Source organism: Mustela nigripes, chromosome 16 (genome assembly GCF_022355385.1).
Source record: "Mustela nigripes isolate SB6536 chromosome 16, MUSNIG.SB6536, whole genome shotgun sequence".
In the NCBI taxonomy this organism is placed as follows: Eukaryota; Metazoa; Chordata; class Mammalia; order Carnivora; family Mustelidae; genus Mustela; species Mustela nigripes.
In genome coordinates, this window is record NC_081572.1 from 12,758,461 (window position 1) to 12,776,750 (window position 18,290).

At 54.2% G+C, this 18,290-nt stretch overlaps 1 protein-coding gene across 4 annotated transcripts in view; it reads left to right on the top strand.

Moving 5' to 3' along the window:
* The first annotated feature begins 261 nt into the window (after positions 1–261).
* The window catches only part of CACNG5 (calcium voltage-gated channel auxiliary subunit gamma 5), a 40,411-nt gene continuing 22,382 nt past the window's right edge, over positions 262–18,290 (top strand). For all 4 annotated transcript variants that reach the window (XM_059379447.1, XM_059379445.1, XM_059379444.1 and 1 more), the window contains exon 1: positions 262–426. The gene's annotated coding sequence lies outside the window, so the exon portion shown is untranslated. The remainder of the gene's footprint in view (positions 427–18,290) is intronic.

Here is an 18,290-nt window from a genome sequence, read left to right on the forward strand (position 1 = left end):
GAAAAGAAGTCTGACCAAAGCCAGGGGGTCTCGGGCAGCCCCTAAGCGGCCCCGGAAGCTTCTCCTCCCCCCTCTACTTTCCACCTGCAGACCGCACCAAGGTGCTTCCTGCCCACGAGCTCCCCCCGCAGCCGGGGAGCCCAGCGCCCGCAGGGTCCCGCAGGGTCCCACAGCCCGTCGCACAGGGGCAGGGAAGCCCCGCCCCGGCCCCGCCCCGCCCCCGGCCCCGCCCCCGGCCGGCCCCTCCCTCTCCGAGTTCGCGGCTCCGGCGGCCGCTGCGGCCGCGGCTCGGTCTCCAGCGCCGAGCGGTTCCGGCGGACGCGACGGGGCGAGCGCCCGGGAACCTGGCGCCGAACCTCCCGCCCGGCGCGCCGAGCCACTGAGGGACCTCGGACCAGGGTCAGGGGCTGCGGCCGCTCCGGTGAGGTAGGAGCCGGGAAGCCGGCGGGGAGACCGGCTCTCCCCTCTCGGGGGGCGCGGGGGGCGGGGGACGATCTCCCGCCGGCGCCTCGGCCGCGGAGCGGCGCTGCCTCGGGTCCCCGCGGAGCCAGGGGCAGGGGCCACCGCGGGCGCGCGTCCCGGCCCGGCGCAGGGAAGGAAGGGGCAGCGTGGTGGGGGGTGCGCGTGTACACGCCCGTGTGTGCGCGTGTGTGCGCGCCTGTGCGTGCCGGGAATGTGCGGGGAAGGAGCTGCCGCCCCCACTTTGCCGCCCCGGCGCTGCTGGGCAGTTCTGGTTGCCCACTCCAAAGCTGGGGGCACACTCCCACGACGGGCTTGAGTGGGGCTGGCAGAAATTATCCGGATAATGCGGGAGCGAAAGCCCACCGCCACCTGTTGAGCGGGGCTGGCCATCCATGCCTCGAATTCCCCGCTTCTCCCTCCTGACCGCCGGGCAGCGAGGATGCCCAGGTCCGCCTGGGTGGAGGAAGGGTCGCCGCCAGATGCCGGGGAGCAGAGCTGGACGCGCAGAGGGTGGGCGGGGAGCGGGAGCCGCGGGCCCAGGCTGAGGGTGAGGTTCCCACCCACCAGGAGCCGGCAAATTTCCTCCATCCCTCCAAAGCCTCCCTCCTCCCCCATTTTAATTAGGTGAGCTGTCTTTGCCCTCATCCTAATTGGGCAACCCGTGAAGATGCAGTTCGTTAAAATTTTTAAAGTGAAGTCAATTTATCACTTTCTTGGGACTGAAAGGGCTTTAACAGGTAATTCCTGGAACCTGACCGCGGAGGAAAGAGGAGGATCCTGTTGTGAGCCCGTCCAGTGCTGGCCTGGGTGTGGGCTCATGGGGGCGCTCCTACAGCCTTGGGCTCTCACCTGCCCCCTGGAACTTGTCGTCTACCTCCCTGTCCCCTTTCAGGGTTGATGAAGCTCTTATTCTGGGAAGGGAAGGGACTCACCCCCTTTGTGGGATTATCAGTGGCTGGATAAGAGCAGGACCCAGGACTGAGTCCCCAAGTGGGAGACAGACGTCACAGTCCAGCTGTCACCTGTGCTGGCTCCTATTCCAAGCCACCCTAGGGAACAAAAGATGGGACTTGCTTCCTGGCCGCCTCATGTCACTCCCTCATCTCTTTAAAGCCCAGGGCTTGATGAATTCACAGTCCAGGTTGGACAGGGAGGGTGTGGAGACTTTGGCTTTGATCTACTGTTCTGGCTTCAGGACATCTCAGGACCACAGACGTCCTGGTGACTGGTTGTGCCTCTCTGCTGACACCCCAGCCAGGCCCCCAGTGTCTTCTGCCTGCTCGAGAAGCTCTTCCTCTCCACTTCCCTGCTAATGTGGCCGCTGCACATGGCTGGGGGCATCCCACCTGGGGCCAGGTCCCCAGCGCGGCTACAGAAGATGCAGTTTGTAGCTGAGCCTCGGATGTCCCTATCCTGGACTTTGACCTCCATCTTACGTGTGCAAGGCCGTGGACACCCTGAGGGGCAGAGCCAGGGCTGCCCTGTCCACGCTCGTCCAATTGGTGAGACGCCTGGTATCCTGGCAGCAAGCTTGTGAGAGCTTGACCATTTTCAGGCTGTGGGGCTTCCAGGACTTGGGGATGGGAAAGGGGAATACAGGGGGGAGGTTGACTGAACTGTTCCCACTTGGCTGGAGGACGCAGGCCCTGTGTTGTTGTGGGAGACATGGGCTCCAGCTGTGTCACTGACTATGTGACATTGGCCAAATCACAGAACCACTTGGAGGCTCAGTTTCCCTTTCTGTGGGTTGGGGCCAAGGGCTGTTGTGTAAAGCAAGGTCACAGATGTCAGCGTCAGGCTCACTGGAGGTGTTCGGGGCTGCTTGTCTCTGTTTCTTCCAGCCCCCATCTGACACTCAGCCGTCGGCCTTGAGGGAGGGGACCATGCTGCTAGGACCCCTCATGCCGTCCTCAGCGCTGGGGTGAGTGGTGTGAGTTTTTGTATCAGGGTAGCTCAGAGATTGAACTCTGAGCCCCAGAAAGCAAGCAGCCAAGAGTTGGAAGCCAGGCTCCACCAACCCCTGCCTCTAGGGGGAGCTGATGCTTTTGCCTCAGGCTTCCAGCCTTCAGTGTCCTCGGCCTGCCCCATGTAGCCTGCTGGCGCATTCCTAGGTGGTCACTGGGCATGTGCCTGGTCTTTCATTCCATTTCTGGATTGGGGTCAGCCTTCCTCCCTGGCAGAATTGGGGCCAGCTACATGTGACTTCAGAGGCGCCAGGAAAACCCCTGCCTGCCAAATACCCTGGTTCCACAGACCTAGCTGCCTGCTGTCTAATATTCCACCCTTAGAAACTAGTTTCTTTGGCTCATGCCTTGTACCCATTTGCCAGCCACGAAACCTTATTTAAAAGCTTTTGTGGGGCACCTGGGTGGCTCAGTCGGTTAAGGGTCTGCCTTGGGCTTAGGTCATGATCCCCTGGTCCTAGGATTGAGCCTCATGGTCGGGCTCCCTGCCCCCCCCCCCACGCTTGTGCTTGCAAGCGCATGTATTTTCTCTGAAATAAATAAATAAATACAATCTTTTAAAAAGGAAAAAAGCTTTCAGGACCTTTGTGCAAGGAGAGAGGGAGAAAGCAGAGGAAGAGAGAGAAGAAAAGAGAAGGCAGAGATAGTAGCGGAGGGAAAAGGTACTTCCTTTCCTAGCCGCAAAGTCTGCAGAGAAAGGGCTAGTTGTAAGGCCCAGGAGGGCCCAGAGAGAGGGAAAAACTTGGGGAGATGGGGCAGGGCAGGCAGCGGGCAGGGGAAATTGTGAACCTGCAGTGGGAATTCCCAGGGGGAATGTGGGGAGGGTGACCCACCGAGAGAGCTGGGCCGGGGTCTCGGCAGCCTGTTCTAGAGGACAACTAGGCCCAAGGCAAAAGCATCCTTCCTTTTCTCCTGCCCCATCTTCCCTTAGCCCATGGCCACGTGGCCGTTACTATATTCTTGGGTGGTGTTCTGTGCATTTGGAGAACCCGGGCTCTTCACACCGCCTGTTTAAAGCTGTCAGTGGTAAGTTGTTAGGTCTGCGCAAGGCCTGGGCTGAGCGGGGCCAGGGGGAGTTTTCAACCCCCGTGATTCCCTGAACATCCCATGTCCTTCCCCAGAAAGACCAAAAACCACATAATTCACTCAGACCCACAAGTCTCCTGAGCTGCGAGAGGACTGGGAGCGCCGGCTCCCCTGGAGGTGGTTCCTTGCCCAGGTGGACAGCCACATGGTGAGTGTGGAGGCAAGTTTTAGGAGACGCAGGGCTGAGAACTGAGAGTTCCTAGGGGGAACTCTCAGAGGGGGGCCCATGGGCCCATGGATTCGGGGAGGGGCAGCCCAGCGTCATCCAGGCCCTCTCACAGAGCCTGAAATATGTTCTGGTCTTGGCCCAGGACGGGGTGGCAGCAAGCCGTCGGCAGCCCATCTGGACACTGCTGAGAGCAGAGAGAAGTTACTGGTCACCAGGGTGAGCTTCTGGCCACGAACCCCCACGTCTTAAAAATTGAGATCTCATTGACATTTAACATTATGTAAGAGCCATGAGCATCCTTGAAGATTATTTACAATGAAATCTGTTCTCAAATGATGATGATGAATGAAACACCTCTTCATTCTTCTGCATCATCCTTTATGGAGCGCCTGCTGTGTACATGCTAACGACTGTTCCATGATGGGGCTACAGCTGTGACACTGTTGGCATTTGGGGTCAGATTATTCTTTTGGGGGGGGGGGGTGTCCTGTGTGTTGCACGATGTTCGGCGGTGTCCCTGGCCTCCTACCCACTAAACGCCAGTAGCTCCCCTCTTCCCACCGTGACAGCTGCAGATGTCTCCAGACATCGCCAAATGTCCCCTGGGGGGCAGACTCACCCACTGCTGAGAACCACTGGGGCTATGAACAGCTATGAACAGAACAGACAAAATTCAGTCCTGTTCCCTTAGGAGCAAGCTTTCTAAAGAGGGAAACGAGCAGCAGATATGCTCATGAGGGAGAATGTAGAGGAGGTTGTCTGGGAGAATGCTTGAGAGAAAGACGAGGCAGGGCTAGTGGCTTCGGGGGGTGGGGGTGGGGGTGTCATTTTCAAAGAGGGCACCTGCCCTGTGACCAGCGGGAGGAAGGGAGGGAGCGAGTGAAGCAGAGATCTGGGCAAAGAGCCTTCCAAGCGGCAGGAAGAGAAAGTCAGGGAGTGAGAGGGACACAGGTGGCTGGGCAGGCAGCAGTGGGCCGGCTCCCCATGGGTCCCCAATCCTGTTGGGGTCATGAGGGAGCCGTGAGGATTTCTGCCTTCTCCCCAGGGTAAAGGAGAGCTGCCGGGCGCCAACCCCATCCCAAGTGTTCGCTCACACCGGTTCACACCGGCGCGTGTGATACCCTTGCCTCCTGTGTCAAGGCCCAGAATGTGGGTGGTACAGTTTGGGACACAAACTTGAGCAGTTCGTGCTCTACGATCCGACACTGAAATTCGGCTTCGGGGCCACGCGGGGGTGAGTTCAGATCCCAGCTCAGTCGCTCGGTAGCTGTGTGTGGCCTTGGACTCGTCCCAGAATGTCTGCCATCCCCGGCTTTTGCAGGGACGCGTGCATTGTCCTTCATCCCAACCCCAGCACGCGGCCCGGGCCAGCTCCCAGGCTCCCCCACTCTCTGTGTCCGCGCGCCGGCGGGAAGCCAGAGGCCAGGCAGCGCCTCCCCGCTCCCGGCTCTGGGCCCTTGCTCTGGGCATGTGCCTCTACTCACTGAGCTGCAGCAAGGCCATCTGGTGGGGTCAAGGCCAGTATCTCCCGAGGTCAAGGGAAGTTAAACCCTCCCGCTCGCTCTCCCCCTCCCTCTCCGACGGCTGAGGAGCAGGAACCCGAGACGTAAAGTCACCGGCCTAAAATCACAGGGCTGGTAAGTGGCAAAGCCAGGATGGCATTCAGGTCTCCGCGGTGCTCAAGGGGACGAGATTTCGCTGTGCCGCTCTCAGCCCCCAGCCACGGAGGTGCAGGCGTGACGCCGGGGGAGAGAGAAAAGTCTAGGAGGGCAAGGAGGGACAGACGGGACATTTCAAGAGCTACATTTCGGAAGGAGGTCATTGAGTTTTGATGACCCTCCTCACTTACCGTCTTTATTTTCTTGGGATTGAAGTAATTCCTCTTACAGCAAAACAGTTGGGAAATGAGACACATTGTGTGTAATTCCAGACAGTAGAATCTGGATTGGCGTGAAAAGGAATTTGCCAGGAGTCACCTTGGTGAAGCCTCAGGCAAACTTCTGTGCCCTTGGCATCGCAGCCCAGTGTGGAGTTCCTCACCTCCCCAGAGTTCAAGGCCACGTGGCCGGGCCCTCTGCCCAGCAAGGAAGGTGCAGGAAGCATCCCTGCTCCGGGAGTCTGGACATGCATGAGCCCTTCCAGACAGCATGCCGTCGGCTCAGACACCCGCCCAAGGCAGAAAGTGAGGCAGCTGGCCCAGGCTGGTGGGGGTTGGATTGTGGGGGATGCTCTTGCCTGGAAGCCTGGAAAGCAGCCAGCTTCCCGCTGGCCCTGGGTGAGGGAGGCCAGAACCCCTGGAGTAAGCCAGTATTCCTGGCTTATTGGCGGGTGCCCTCCCAGTGGGGATTCTTGAGCAAAACGCAGCAGCTGCACTAGCAGCTGGGCATGGGGGTCATGGCTGGGCGGGAAGGACAATCCTGGCTCAAGTGGGAGAGCCTGGGTCGGGGAGGGGGACATCCACACATTCTGGGGACCTGAGAGGGTGAGCCACAGCAGATCTGTGCTGTCCGTCCCTTGGGAGCATGGGTCCCTGTGTAGTTCTCCCACTAAGACGAGACAGCAGGGATGACAGAGCAAGTAGAAGCTAGCATCTCCTGGGTGCTTCTCATGCGTGAAGTCTCGTGTAAGCTTCCTGCTGTCCAGTCCTTAGGAGACACACCTTATTGTCGTGTCCATTTTGCAGACCAGGAATCAGGCGTGGCTGGGAAGCGTTGGCATAGGGGCAGAAAGGTAGGCTCCCAATCAGGAGTCTCCCAACTGGACAGGGAATGGATGGAGTACCACCACTCCACGTTCTTACCTCTTTGCATCCGAGTTTCCTGAGTTGTAAAGTGAAGGGGGTAGGCATTTCCACCCAGGGTTGGTGTGATGATCAACGACATTATACGTCAAACAACAAAATATGCTGGATATGTGGCAGCCACTTGCTTTGTCTTCCTGGTTCTGTGGACATGGAGTCTGTCCCCCTCTCCATGATGTCTGAAAGAGGTTCTACTGAATTCTGAGGCCAGTGGATCCTTATAGACACCTTGTCAGGGACCCTGGCCCCAAAGCCATGGTCAAGTGCAAAGGCAGTGATTAAATGATGATTACTCCCATACCTATCCCCTAATCTGGGTCTATCAGGCAACTCTTGGAGGTCATCTTCATTAATCATATTTCATAGGTAAAGAAACTAAGGCACAGAGAGCTCAAGTAACTTGCCCAAAGTCAGCCAGATCATTAGTGGTAGAGTCAGAATTCAAACCCAAGGATCCCAATGGCCTTTCTGAGACCCTCAGAATTTGTAAAAAGGAAAATGTAATCAAGTTGCTGGGCACAGGGTCTGACTCTTCCAAAATTCTCTTCTCCATCCTTCACGTAAAGCAAAAACTCCTCACCAGACAGGAACAAAGGACTCAGCTTAGAAGTTTCCTCTTCCTGGAAGCCTTCCCAGATGCTCCTTAGTTACGGGACCATCTCTGTGCTTCTGCAGCATCCCTGGCACACCTCCATCAGCCAACTTGCTCCCAGCACTGACAGCATCCGTTCCTTCCCCCTCTCCCCACTGGGCCAGGGCCTTGCCAAGGGGTGCCTGTTACCTGCTTGCTTAATGCCATTCCCTCTCTCTGGTTACAGAAATCAGTCCCCAGTGTTTCTTTTGCCCTTTGTAGACCTGCCCTCCCCGACAAAGCTCATGTTCACCAGTCGTAATCATGACATCTCCCAGGTGTCAGTTACCAGGTGTTAAAGGCAAGTTCAAGACTTCTGTCTCTAGAGTCCAGGGCATGAGGTCTCTGGCAGCTCCTGGAGGCAGTGGAGCTCCCAGTTCTTGATGTGCAGCAACAAGATCTTAAAAACATGTTGGGTGGCTCAGTGGGTTGGGCGTCTGCCTTTGGCTCAGGTCATGAACATGGGGTCCTGGGATCTAGCCTAGTGTCGGGATCACTCAGGACTCAGGAGGGACTCTGCTTCTGCCTCTCCCTCTGCCCCTGCCCTGGCTGTGCTCTCTCTCTCTCTCTCACTCTCTATCTCCCTCTCTCTCAATAAATAAAATCTTTAAAAAAAAAAAATGAAAAAGAAAAAGAAAACATGTCCCAGCTGCCCCCCAGGTGCAGGGCCATGTGCAGTGTGAAGTGTGTGGCCGACAGAGGCTGAGCTCTCTGACGTGGGAGGGAGAACCAGGAGGGAGGCTGGGCTTCCCTGGGCCGGTACTTGTGCGGGCTCCGTGCCCAGCGCGTCGTGCCTGGTCCTCCTCGGATCCACTCAGCGGCCTCCTTCCCCCTCGGACAAGCACTTGTATGGACCTTTCTGTGTACTCTCCTTTAATTGTGCTGAATCCTGTGCTTTGGCATAAACAGATGCAATCTTTAGGGGGTTTGACGGTTGTAAAATACACATAACCTGAAATCTACCATTTCAACCATCTTAACGTGTCCAATTCAGTGGCACTTAGCACATTCAAGCATTGTGTAACCATCACCACCTTCTAATTCTGGAACATTTTTGTCACCCCCAAGGGAAACCCACCCACTATGCAGTCATTCCCCGTGCCTGCCTCTGCCAAGTCCCCAGCAACCACTGATCTGCCTTCTGTCCCCAGGCATTTACCTATTTTGGACATTTCACATAAATGGAATCACACAGCATGGGGCCTTTTGGGTCTGGCTTCTTTCACTCAGTATCGTGTTTCCCAGGTCTGTCCGTGCTATGTCAACGCCTCATCCCCTTTTACAACTGAGTAATATTCCACTGTGTGGGTAGACTACATTTTGTGACTCCATTGATTCACTGACGGGCATCGTCTACCCTTTGGCTATCAGGAATACTGCTGTTCTGAATATTCACATACAAATATGTGTTTGAACACCTGTTTTCAACTCTTTTGCATATATCCCCAGGAGTGTGATTCCTGGGTTGGATGGTAATTCTGTGTTCAGATTTTGCAGGCATCACCAAACTCTGTTTCAACGGGATTGTACTGTATGTTTCTTTCTTTTTTTTTTAGAGAGGGAACATGCATGGAGCGGGGGGAGGGGCAGAGAGAAGCAGAAGGAGAGGGAGAGAATCTTAAGCAGACTCCACACCCAGCCCAGAGCTCAACTCAGGGCTCGATCCCACTACCCTGAGATCATGACCTCAGCCAAAATCAAGAGTCAGATGCTTAACCCACTGAGCCACCCGGGGGCCCCTCACCATTTTATGTTTCTACCAGCAAATCTTTGAGGGTTCCAGGTCCCTCCTGAAACTTGTCATTTCCTGAAAATCTTTTTAAGTACGATTATCCCTATTTTCTAAGCATGTGGGAGCTCAGAACAGTTCAGTAAGTTGTCCAAGGCCACACAGCTATTTGCTGGCAGAGCTGGAACCTGAGCTTGGGTACTCTGCACTCTTGACTGTCAGCCTCTTCTCTTCCAGGGCTCCCACGAGGCCGGGGTCCTAGGCGGGCGGTCCATAGGAATTTCACTCTGTTCCTGGCTCCTGCCTCTGCACTTGGCCTTCCCCCGCCTAGCACAGCTTGCCCTCCAAAGAGGTCCCACTGAGTGCGGTGCTGGGAGCATCACCCTGGCAGCAAGAACAGGAAGCGTTGGCATCCAGGAAGCAGCGCCTTCCCCCATGGATAACACATTCAGACACCACCCACCCCCGGCCATCGCCTGAGGAGGCAGGCGACTCCCTGAGTAAATCTCACTTGGTCTCAAAATAGGAGACTGTTCCCTGGTGGGTGACCTTGGCTTACACCTCTTCATCCTGGAGACCCGAGATACCTTGATCACCCTCTCCTTGCTCTTCCGAAGGAGCTCAGGGGCTGGCAAATGCCTGGGGCCAAGGCCGGCTCCATCCTTCCAGGCGGGAGGCATCTCCGTGACGGAGTACCAGAGGGTGGGCTGTGAGTGATGGGTCAGGAGGGCCCCCACTGTTTCCTGGAGAGGATGCTGTCTTCTGGAGAAGGTAGACAGGATTTGCTCTGTGCATAGAAAATGCCTTTTTTTTTTAAAAAAAAAACTTTCCCTATCAGGATAGCCTGATCACGCTCCCCACGCACCTTCAGCACCAACCCTACCATGAGACCACCTACGGCCCCATAGTAGTTGTCTTGGCCTTACTCTTGGATCTTCACCCTGACAGCCTGGACCCTGCAGCCTGACCCCCCTGGGATATGATTCCTGTTTGGTAATGTGGGGCCACTGAGGTTCTGTGGTCTCAGAAGCCAGGCGCAGAGCCCACGCCTACTTCTCAGTGTCTGGGTGACCTCAGGTCAGTGGAGGGTCATCTCAGTTCCTGCGTGAATGGGCAGTGTCCATGTGGCACTCCCAGAGTCATCACGGGGACTGGATGAGATCGCTGTGTAGAGAAACAGCTGGAACACTGCCCGATCGAGGCAAGAATTCACAAACACTAGCTTCCTGAAGCCCTAGTTCCTAGGGAGTCCTCATCGGCTATAGAAGTGATGGGTGGGGTGGCCAGAGCACTTCTGGACTTCAACAACCTAGAGCATTTGTTTGTTGGGACTTGGGAATCCCAACCCCCCTTCAGACACAGAAGTCCATATGGGGGGTTCCTGTGTCCAGCCCGAGCCGCAATAATGGTGCATGTCGGGAGAACGTCGGTGTAATTGTCATTCCAGGGATTCCATGTTCTTCCTCCCTATGCAGATGCAGAAGCTGAGGTATGCAGAGGGGAGGCCGCCTGCCCAGGGTCACAGAGCTGATAAGTGAGGCAGCAAGGATTTGAACCCAGAGCAAATTTGAATGAGGGACTCTTGACCTTTGTAACTTCTTGGGATACAGCCTCAGGTATGAACTTGGCAGTGGGTAGGTCCTTCCACCTCTCGTGCTTCCTTTGCTCTGGGGGCACCGGTTGACCCCTGAGGACACAACAGGAAGGGTTCCAAGGTGGGAGTCCCCACTTGGCCCTCTGTGTCCTTGGCTGCCCTGAGCTGTCCCTCTCTTGACATCTTCTGTGAGACGTTGCTCCAGATTTCCAGGCAACCCCCCCATGCCTTTCTTTCATACTACTCCCACAAGAAACTTCTAGAAGCTTGAGGTGGAAGCAGCTGCCGAGTGCCAGGAGCTGTGCCCAGCCCCACATACCCTACTGTATTTCATCCTCTTAGTACTTGTACAAGGAAGGATTATCTTACATTCCTAGTTGAGAAGATGGAGAGCCTAAGAGGTTGACCAAAATGTCCAGATGAGAGCACACAGTGTGCCACCCAAGTTGGGCGGTTCACAGCCAGAATTTGGTTGATGACCATGGGTCGGGCCCTGGGTGTGAGTCACTTAAGGCACTACTCACTATGCCTTAAGACATGCATTGTGACTGCCTCCCTTCAACAAGGCTCTGCAAATTCAGACTAAAGTGTTACTGGCTGATGATGCTATTTGCACCAATTGGATTTCAACTCAGCTTTGAAGGTATTTGAGCCCAAGGCAGGTGGGAATTTTTCTGTGCAAGAGAGATGGGTTTGGGGCTGCGGTAGAGGCCCCACTTCCTTCTCTTCACCTTCTCCCTTATCACCTGACCAGCTGGTGACCAATTTCAGACCCTGCTGATAGTCCCCAGTGCTGCGAGCAGAGAGGAGCCAGGACATCCAAATCAGATAAGTAGGTGGCCCTTGCGCATTGACTGAGAACTCGTTGTCAACCCAAGTGCGGGCAGGCGATGGCCAGCCATTAAGGGAGCGCTCCTGGGCTCACCCGGCTTCAAGATCAATTCATATCAAAGCCAGAGCCGACAGTTGTTTTCCATCGTGCTTCTGTGAAGGGAAATAAAACTGGGGAGGCGCAATATAGAGACATCATTCTGCGCTATTGATTTCTTCCACTCCTTCCTCCTTCCCTCTGGAGCAAATCATCTGTCTCCCTCCTGATGAATGTGTTGTTGTGGGAAGGATAAGGCGGACTCAGCATGTGAGGGGCCTGGAGTCACCGCACCGGGCAGGAGAGGCTGTGGAGGGGAGAGAAGTCAGCCAAGGGAGAGAAGCAGAAACGGTCGGCTGGGCCCGGTTCCTGCCCCGGGGAGGGGAAGATCCAGCATGGGTCAGTCCAGGAGACCCCGGATGCCCAAGTCCTGGGGGTTGCACTTCCTGGGCTCTGTCCTGGGGTCTACCTGGGGAAGCACCCCGCCTCTTTGTGGGGAGAATGGGGTGAGCACAGGCAGAGGACTGCAGCCCAGAGGATGCAACTTCACGTCCTCCCTGGGCAGGACACCTCTCTCAACCTTGGATTTCTTGCCTGCAGAATGAGTCATGCCGTCGATAACACCATCTTCCTAGACTTGATGGGAGGATCCAGGGAGGTCAGAAACCGGTATGATAGTATTTCATAAAACATCATTGATGCTGAGGGTCAAGGTCAATGCAGTAGCTCAACAAACCCTTCAGTGCCATGTGGTTTCTCTGTTTGCCTGATGACTGACCCCAGGTCCCTGAGTGTATAACATTGTGGGATGAGTCAGACGACAAGGTTTAGAGCACTGTGAAGGTGTAGATTCAATAACCGAGAAAGATGATGAAGCAGAGGAATTAAAACCCCTTCTTCCTCTAGGAGGTGGGTCCCAAGACAGCTCCCTGCTCCATCTGGCCAGGAGCTGAGCTCAGTCAATCATCCGAAGCCAGCGGAGGTGAGAAATCAAGTCAGTAGTCATCCTGTCTCCAACCCCGTGAGCTGCTCAGCTCCTGAGAACAGGCCGCGAGCAAATACCATCCATGGGTCTGCATGGCTCCCCAGCACTCCCCTGCTGGTGTGGGCTCCTTCATTCCCTCCTCGTGTGCCCGCTCCTTCCCCGCGGCAGCCCCGTTCCTGCGCTCCTAGCCAGGGACTGAAACTGACAGGGGGAGGGGCCTGAGGACCTCATTAATGGCCTGCGGAGTTCCGTGTGACTTGGGCATTGCAGACGGAGGTCACTCGTCCATTAAGTTATGGAACTGAACACTCCACTTAGCAGTTATATATGGGACACAGTTAAATAATGAAAATAAAAATAGAACATTGCAAGAGCCTGGGGCAGACTGGCTTATGCCCCAGGAAGAAGCAGAGAAGGCCATTCTAGGGAGAGGGGAGGGAACTCGCTATCAGCCTCCCTCTGCCATGAAGCTGCTCTGGTTTAAAATATGTATTTTTCTTTATATATAGGTCATCTTTTGTTAATTTTTAACTTATCGTTCATATATACATATACACGCATGCGTCCCAAGCAGAGAAAATACGTGCTTCTTCTATAGCACATTGGGAAATTCAGAAGAGTAAAGAGAGCTAGTCTTCCGTCCTCTCCCTGACTCCATATTTCTGGGTTGGGGTGTTAGAGATCTCGGGTACCCAGGAAAGAAAGGGAAAAAAAAAGGGGGAGGGGGGGGCCTTGGGTTCCAGCCTGCACCACCACAATCAGACAGCAGGGGGCAAGTCAGCCTCCAACCTTCTTAACTAGTCTTGGTTCCAGGAAGACAACCAATTTTAAAAAGGGGAAAAAAGATCATTATGTCACTTTAAACATGCGGTGCATATTTATTAAACAAAAACGGGGAAAACAAATAGTCAAGTAGGAAGAATAAACATATTCATCATCTTACTATCAAAACAGCACTCTCAATATTGTTCTATTTGTCATTCCAGATTCTTGATCTACAAATTGGCAAATTATCGCTATTTTGCATCCCCCCCGTTTTGTTTTTTTTTTTTGAACATTGTCTTACCAGCATGTCCTTCCATGACAACATGGTCACCGAGGACAGGGACTGTCCAGGAATTGTTCCCCGAGAGGATAAAGCCATAGTTTATCTAACCCTTCCCTTTCAGAAAGGCACATTGGTGGTTCCAAGCATTTCGCTACTAGAAGCAATAATGAGTAAACACCTTTGTATTTCCGTGCTTCTGTCTGTATCCATTTCTGTATCAGTCATTCCCAGAAGTTGAATTTTTGGGACCAAAGGTAGTGAACATATGTAAGGCTGGAAGCATGTTGCCCAGTGGCTTTCCAGAAGGGGAACCCCACTTCACTCAGTCCCCAGCAGAGTGTGAGAGTTATGGTTTCAGAGGGGAAGTTGTTGTTTCTCATTGAGCTTTTTGTTTTGAGATCACCAAAGAATCGCATGCAATGGTAAGAAATCACACAGAGAGATGCCGTGTACCTTTTACCCAGTTTCCCCCAATGGTAACATCTCTAGCATCACATCCCAAAGCACCACAACCAGAATCTTGACACGAACGCAGTCAAGATGCAGCACATTTCCACACCACGGGGATCCCCCCTGTTGCCCCTGGCCTTCCCCCCCTCACTCTGGGCTCTGATCCCAGCAACCACTGATCTGTCCTCCAAGTCTTCATTTTTGTCATGTCAAGAATCTTATGTAGGGGCACTTGGGTGGCTCAGTGGGTTAAAAGCCTCTGCCTTTGGCTCAGGTGCACCTGTTGTACCCAGGTTCCTGGGATCGAGCCCCACGTCGGGCTCTCTGCTCAGCGGGGAGCCTGCATCCCTCTCCCCCCACTGCCTGCCTCTCTGCCTACTTGTAATCTCTGTTTGACTTGTGATCTCTGTCTGTGAAATAAATAAATAAAATCTTAAAAAAAAAAAAAAGAATCTTACGTAAGTGGAATCACGAGGCAAAGCTTTAGAGAGTGTTATTGTCAAAGAACAGATGAGACAAGATTACAAATAGGAGATCTAAACAAAACACGTTTTTGAATCGGCTCCTCTCCAGGCCAGCACTGTCCCGCAAAAACAGAACGTAAGTCATGTGATGTCATTTAAAATTTTCGACAGCCTCATTAAAAGAGTATAAAGATAGAGTAAAATTAATATCTTTTATGTAGCTCAATATGCCATCTCAACGTGTAATCGATGTTCTAAAAACCACCAATGAAATTTTTTACATTCTTTCTCTGTAGTAAGTCTTAGAAAACACATGTGTATTCTCTGCTGACGGCGCATCCCAATTTGGACTGGCCACATTTCAAAGCATTGCAGAGGGCGCCTGGGTGGCTCAGTTGGTTAAGCGTTTGCCTTTGGCTCCGGTCATGATCCCAGGGTCTTGGGATCGAGTCCTGCATGGGGCTCCCTGCTCAGTGGGGCGTCTGCTTCTCCCTCTTCCACTGCCCACCGCCCCCCCCCCCCCCCCCCCCCTTTGTCTCCCTCTCTCTTTCAAAATAAATAAATAAAATATATTTTTTTTCCGAGTGACCAAGAGCCACCTGTGGCTAGTGGCTGCCATGTTGAATAGCTCTGCTTTAGTCCAGATGAAACCAAAAACAAACCATGAGTGTAGGGTCTGTACATCTCCAGGCCTGTGAGGGTCCCCCCGTGTTGGCTCGTGGCTCCCAACCTTGGCCATGCCTTGGAGTCATCTGGAATTCTTTTAGTCTTATGCCTCACCCCACCCCCGCCCAACCAGAGAGTCAGATATAATTGGCCTCGGAAACAACCCAGCAGTGGGATTTCTTTTAAACTCCCCAAGTGACACTAAGAGGCAGCAGGGGTTAAGATCGACTGGTTTAAGGGCTTGAGGTTGTATCCTGTCCAATCCTGTCTGGCCCCTGAGGATGCCATTCTCTTTTCTTGTCTCAGTTCCTGATCTGACTTCTTAGAGAGCTGGTGCTTCCCTCAGAAGCAGTTCCTGAGGGTTTCTGTGCCTTCCAGCCCACAGAGACCCACCCCAGTCTCTGCCTTATTCAGTTGGAGACCGTTACCGAGGCTAGTTTTCACGGGAGATGCACACATGCTTCCTCGCCCATTGCTCCCGCCCCACTGGCGCCATCTTGTTACCCTGAGTATTTTACCCCACTGGGATCAGCCTCCTGGGTGGCCAGTCTTGCTTCCTTTTTCTGGATCAGGGAATAAAGATGAACACTGGTGGAGAGCCCATGACCTACTTTATGTCACGGAATCCTCAGAGCCACTCCGTAAAGAAGCCATCATTCCTGTATTATTCATGAGACTCAGAGAGGCTCAGCGAGTTGCCTGAGGCCCCAGGGCCTGCACTGTGCTTCTGGGCCAGCCTGGAACTAATGGGCCACTGCATGATGAACCGAGCAGCCAGAACCAGGCTGAGGTTCAGGCCCGTCCTGCCCTGCCCCTCTTTTTTCAGACCAGGGCTCCTCCCCACCTGACAGCTCTCAGGTCTGTGAGGCAGGTCACTGGCTGAAAGGGAGGGAAAGCAGCAGCCCTTGCCTCCCTCACCTTATCGCCAACCGTCCCAGGCCCAGTGAAAGGTGAGACCACCCTTCCCCCTCCTGTTAGCCCTCAGTTCCCTCCTCAGGTTTTTACTTTGTCATCCAGTCAGGAAATATTAAAATCTGTTTAAAAACTCTGTAAGCACTTTGACTTCATCTATCGAAGGTCATGAGACATCTGCTGGGGCAGAGACTCCCAGGGACCTTCCAGGGACCACGGCCCACCTCCCGGGACTGAGAGAGCCCACGGACTTCATTCCACATCCCACATGGGGCCATGGGCCTCCTGATTCCCAGGGACGGCCACGCTCCCAACCAGGCCATCCAGGGACCTCAGGGTGGCCCTGGCATTGTTTCGTCTCAAGTCACGGGGAGGGGAGCAGAAAACATCCACCTGAGAACTGACACCTCAGAGAAACGCGTCACCCCCTTCTATGCTTCTCTGTCCTTGGCCATCTCGTTCCAGACTATCGCCCTGCCACGGCGGGCACATGGTCTTCCTGTAGGCACTAAGGTTCAGGAGTGCTGGAAATCCGGGCTTGGGGCTGTCGTTCTTGGGTCCACAGCAACCTGGCTGGCTCTCTGTGTGGCCTCGGACTTTTGACTCAGTGGGGACAGGGCTGGGCGCATGGACAGCGGCAGGAGATGGGACAGTGAAGCGAGGGGAGGTGCGACAGTGCGTGCCACATGCTCTAAGAATCCTGAGTTATGGGAAAACATGCGGGGGTGGGGGGCTGGGAACCAGTGCTTGGTGGGAGGTATTTATAGCCATGCGTGCACAGGAGCGGGGGTGGGGGGGCTTTGGAACCTGGCCAGGCCCCATGGACTGCCTTGCCAGAGGCATCAAGCAGCAGTGTGGACCTCTGGGGGAGGCATGCTCTTTGCCAGGCTCCCAGCCGGCCTCTGGGCCCCAGTGCGGTCCAGGCAGCTTCTCCAAAGCCAGAGCAGTTTTCTTCCCTGGGCTGTTCCCACCCCTCCCTTCTCCCAGAGGAAGGCAGCAGAAGCCTGTCTCAGAGACTCCTTCAAGCATGGAGGGGGCTGGACGTGGCCAGGAATAGCTCCGAGTGTCCAGCAGGAAACACTCTATGGCTTTTTTCTGCGCTTCTGCCTCTCTTCCTCCTCCTCCGTGATCATGACCTGTATCATGGCTTTTTCTAAGGAAAACCTCTGGCGTGGCCATCCACCTGAGTGATGCGAAGACCAGACACCGAAGGGCTTGAAGCCTTCAGCCTTTTCCGTCTTCGGCAAGAGGCTGGTCGTGCTGAGAAAAATCAGAACCAAGTTTGCACTTGACAGTCAGCCAGGAATCTCTCCACTTTCTGGAAGCGAGTTTCCAAGGTGGTGAGCTAAGTACTCTATGGGAAACTCAACAGGGCCCCTCTCTGAGAACTTGTCCGTAGGGACAGATGAGAGGCAGTACAGCATAGCAGAGGATGAGGCCAGGGAGCTCGGGTCAAGTCCTAGCTCCCCTGCTCACTGGCTGGTGACCTCAGGCAGATGCCTTAATCATCAACCTCCCCGCTATCAAGTGGGGCTAATGACCAGGGTTAAGCTGAGCTGTGTGCACTTACTAGGCGCTAGGCTACTATTCTTATTTTAAACTAGATGCATTTAAACGAGCTCATTTAATCCTCATTATCCTATGAAGAAGGTTCTACTAGTATTATCCTTATTTTAATAACCTTGCCTACCGCAAGGGGGTTGTTGCGAGGGTGAAATGAATTAACCCGGGTAAATTGCTTAGAGCCGTGTGTGGGTCAGCCTGCCGGAATCAGGGAGGTAGAAGCATGCACAGGTGAGAGAAGCCAGCAGACCCCAAATCAGGGAAGCTGAGGACAGGAGAAAACTCTGGACCCGGCTCTCCCTGCAAGGTTTTGCAGACTGCGTCTGATAGATGGCCAGTGTCGCCAAAATTAGATCACGCCTGAACATTTTTCCTGTCTACACATATTAAGACACAGCGTACGGAGTTATTTTTCATTCCTGGCTGGCTTTTATTGCACCCGATGGCTGTGGGGGCAGGGTCGTTATGGCTCGGCCGGCAGTGAGGGCGGTGTGAATGGTGAGGGGGTGGCCCCACGAGTGGGCTTCTAATTGTCAACAGTGAAGACGTCGTGCCACTGAATGGTGTCGTTTGCAGCCCTCATCGCCTGTTTAAGTGGAATCTAAAAGAAGCAAGTATGCAACCCTCTCTTTCCTTTTTTTTTTTTAAGATTTTTTTTAAGATTTTATGATTTTTTTAAAGATTTTATTTATTTATTTGACAGAGAGAGAGAGATCACAAATAGGTAGAGAGGCAGGCAGAGAGAGAGGAGGGAAGCAGGCTCCCCACTGAGCAGGGAGCCCAATGCGGGGCTCGATCCCAGGACCCTGAGATCATGACTTGAGCCAAAGGCAGAGGCTTTAACCCACTGAGCCACCCAGGTGCCCCTTTCCTGTCTTTTCTAAAGGGGATTTGAGCTT